Here is a 4815-nt window from a genome sequence, read left to right on the forward strand (position 1 = left end):
TATATAAACAAATAGTAAATGAGTATATGCATATATACGTACAGGTATGTGCATACCGACATCCACCTGTATGTATAGGTGCATATCTGGGTACAGGACATTGCAAACAAAACGTAGACGTGAAAACACACAAGCCACATAGAGAACATTCTACTTCATCAGCTACCCACGTTTTAACACCGGCGTTTCGAAGAGCTGGGCAGGACGCATCGTTAAAACATATATATACACACACACATATATATATACACACATAAATATGGATACACACATGCATTCATATATTTACACGTACATACATAAAGGCAGGTAGACAAACAAACAGCTTGACAGACGTATAGATAGATAGATAGATAGATAGATAGATAGATAGATAGATAGATAGATTTTTGTACTAAATTATAAGGATTACCAGTTTCATAAATGAGCTAATGAAATTATAATTCTCATTTAACGATAATTTACTATCTCTTTCTATTTCACTCTCACTCTCTCTGTCTTCCTTTCGTACTTTCCACCACTGCCACCAAAACCACCATCACCATCACCACCACCACCACCACAACCACCACTACCACCAAAACCACCACCACCACCATCATTACTATGAATTTAATTTTCTTTACGATTGCAGAAATTTATATAATGTGAATGTCAATGTAATGCCTTAAATTTATGTGTGTGTTTGTGTGCGTATGTGTGTGTTAGTATATGTGTACGTACGTATGTATGCATGTAGGTATGTATGTATATATGTATGTATGCACGCATGTAGGTAGGTGCGTTACATACGTATCGTAAGAAGCTACACGTTGGCGAACGTGAAATAGAGTCAACGGAAAACCAAAACGGAAATAAAACGCACATCTCGCACAAATTTTGAAGGTGTTCTAATTAGCGGAGAAATAACAAAAGGCAAATATATGAAATAAAACGAACACAGAGTACGAATACAACCGAAGAAATCGAAGCGAAAATCTATCTACAAGAACACATTTACACACACGCACACACGCTCGCTCTCTCTCACACACACGCACACACACACACACACACACACACCCACACACACACACACACACACAAACACACATACATACACACACACATGAGCGTGAGTATGTGTGTGTGTGTATGTTAAGAGAAATAAATGTTATATAATAACTGTATATATATATATATATATATACACATACGAAGTAGCATGAGCGCGTTGCGTGTATATATGAAGTGTATAGCGGAAGTGAATGCATTTCAATTGAAATGGAGAGCGAACCTTTATTGTATCGCATCAAGCTAGCGTATGAAATTTTGCATGTTTAAAGAAATGAGATATTTTCGCTATTGTGTGATAACTGATATCAAAATATACTCGAGAGATAAAGGCCTAGCTATTTGAGTACAATTAGAGTCACGTGTAGAAAGAACTGAAGGTCTCAAACACAAGCATTTTCTGTAATGTATGTGTGTGTATGTGTGTCAGAGAAAGAGAGACAGAGAGAGAGAGAGAAAAGAGAGAGAGTATGTTCATGGTTATGTATGTATGTACCAAAAAATCTGACTGGTGCTGAAAAGAGATTCATTAATCGTTACTCCGAGGTTTCTGGTTGGCATTTTTCGGACGTGAGAAAGAAATGATTCTCGAAGTTACGGTTTGTGAAAATGTTCAGGTTCGCTAAGATTTCTAAGCTCACTCTAATTACTTTTATTATTAAGAACACTTTCCGCCATCTTCTTTTGGGTTATTGTTGTTTTATATACAGGTACATATCTATGTGTGTGTATGCGTTTGTGTGTTCGTGTGTGTGTGCATGCGTTTGTGTGTTCGTGTGTGTGTGTGTATGCGTGTAAGTGGGTGTCCGCACGAGCGTGTGTGTATTCATGTAATGTGTTGAACTACCTCAGGCAATATGGTTTGGATATATGTAGTAAGATAACAAGGAATGCTGTTACAACTAGAGGTTAGAAAAGATCCCCCACCGCACCCACCCCCAAAATTGAACAAAAATGGCAGTAAAGCTCAAGAAGATATAAGGAGGTTTAGTTTTGCAATAATAAATAGATAGATAGATAGATAGATAGATAGATAGATAGATAGATAGATAGATAGATAGATAGATAGATAGATAGACAGACAGACAGACAGACAGACAGACAGACAGGCAGACAGACAGACAGACAGACAGATAGAGAGCTCTCTATCTGTATGTATCTACATATCTATATAGACAGATATGTAGATACATGGATGGATGGATGGATGGATGGACGATGGATTGACGGATGGATGTATGCATTGATAAACAGACAGGCAAACAAATAGATAGATAGATGGATATATAGATAGACAGACAGGCAAACAAATAGATAGATTGATAGATAGATAGATAGATAGATAAATAGATAGATGGATAGATAGACAGTTCTAAGTCTCTCCATATATACATATATGTGCGTGTGTGTGAGTTTGTGTATCTGTGTGGGTGGGTGTGGGTGCGGCTGTGTGTATGTGTGTGTATGTGTGCGTGTGTGTGTGTGTGTGTGTGTGTGTGTGTGTGCGTGTGTGTACATACACATACAAATATGCTTACGTATGTTGCACATACGGCCAGCTCACTTTTAAAGGAAAAAAATTATTGTTGTTAATTTCAATCTATTGTATAAAGCAGTTATATCTAGGTAGCGGGTGCTCAGATTCGGAGCATAGGAGTCTTGATTAACACCCGTTCTGATTAGTGAAATCAATGCGTCTTCCTTACACTAGGGACTCTTAGAGGACTATATATATATATATACATTTTGATGAGTTTTAGCAACACATTTCCGTGCACAAACATTGCTAACGCCTCATACTCTGCTTTGTTGTAAATAAGATTGTTTTAATGTATATTGACACTTTTACTATGAATAGTTTTCAACAAAATCTGTCCTTGCTTGGCCTGCAAGATACACCTTACACTTCAATCGAACCCGTAAAAGCATATATATTAAGCCATATACAGTAGAACTTTGCAATACGAATGCACCTTTGTATGAGCAATTTGCTGTACGAGCCGAGACGTGTGCGAATTTTTGTCTTGAAGTACGAGCGAAATTTGCAATACGAGCGAGTTTCACACAAGCAGCCGCTAGTCGGCAAACACTCTCTCCCAACAAGCGCCCCCTCCGCTCGCTCATTTCACGTGTTTATCTCGTTGCAGCAGCATCTCTATTGTGTTTTTCCCAATGATTTTAGTTTTGTATATTTTTGCTGTCATTTTATAATAATTAGTTGTGTTAGCCATGAGTTCTAAGAAGGTCAGTGCAATGGACAGTGCCCAGAAGCAGGAAAAGCTGATTACGATAGAATTGAAGAAGGAAATGATAGATAAACATGAGAGAGGAGTGCGTGTAGTGGACATAGCATGTCAATACGATCGAAGCACACAGACGATCTGCACCACCCTGAAGAAAAAGGACGAGATCAAAGCCGTTAAAACAGCAAACGGTGTCTCCAGGCTCTCCAAGCAGCGCACATCTGTCCGCGAGGAGATGGAAAAATTGCTTCTCATGTGGATCAACGAGAAAGCACGAGCACTGTATGGGGACCTCCTGAAGCAGGATCCTGGAACATAGGCGGAGGAGACAGCAGCAGACGCATTTAAGACCAGTCACGGCTGGTTCGATAATTTCAAGAAGAGGACTGGTGTTCATTGCGTCATCAGGTATGAAGCAGCGAGTTCTGACACTAAGGCAGCTGAAGATTTCGTGCTTGAATTCCGTCAGCTCATCGCAGCCGAGGGGTACATCGCACAACAGGTATTCAACTGTGATGAAACTAGCCTGTTTTGGAAAAAAAAATGTCCAGAAAAACCTACATAACTGCAGAGGAGAAGAAAATGCTAGGTGATAAGCCTACGAAAGATCGGCTAACTCTCGCCCTTTGTGTCAATGCGAGTCGAGATTAAGCCGTTCCTTGTCTACCATTCCGAAAACCCACGAGCGTTCAAGTCACACAAAATCATAAAGAAGAAGCTGCAGGTCATGTGGAGGCCAAACGCTAAAACTTGGGTCATCGGGAAATTCTTCTTCAGGTGGGTCAACCTTGTCATCGGAACAGCAGTGAAAAAGTACCTTCTGTCGAACAATATTCCTCTCAAGGCCCTCCTCATCCTCAACAAATCTCCTGCTCACCCTCCTAATCTCGAAGATGATATCCTGGACGAATATAAATTTATAAAAGTTCTGTACCTTTCAGGCAACACCATCCTTATCTTGCAGCCCAACAGGTGATTTCTAATTTTAAGAAATTGTGTATCAAACACTTGTTACATTGTTGCTTTGAAATCACTGAAAATATAAATCTAACCCTTCATGAGTTTTGAAGGAGCGCTACAACATTGTAAACTGCCTGAAAATCATCGATATCGCCTGGCATGGTGTAACGAAGAGAATGCTGAATTCTCCATGGATGAAACTGTGGCCTGACTGTATGCGAAAGAGTCTTCCTTGAGTTTGAATCTGAGACACCTGTAGTCAAGGAAATAGTGTCTCGTAGCAATTCTATAGAACTCGAGGTTGATGATGGGGACACTAGCGATCTCGTCGCGGAACACTCAGAGGAACTGATGACTGATGAACTCCTGCAGCTTCAGGAGCAGCAGCATTCGGATGCGGTAGAAGAAATTGATTCCCTGAAGGAGGACAGTGTAGCGGAGAATGCTATCTCTACGAGTGGCATAAAGGCAATGTAGGCAAAGTGGCAGTATCTCTTTGAATTTGTAGAACAATATCATCCCGAAAAAGTAGTTACAAGTTGTGCAGCTGTTTTATCTA

This window comes from Octopus bimaculoides, chromosome 16, assembly GCF_001194135.2.
Source record: "Octopus bimaculoides isolate UCB-OBI-ISO-001 chromosome 16, ASM119413v2, whole genome shotgun sequence".
NCBI lineage: Eukaryota > Metazoa > Mollusca > Cephalopoda > Octopoda > Octopodidae > Octopus > Octopus bimaculoides.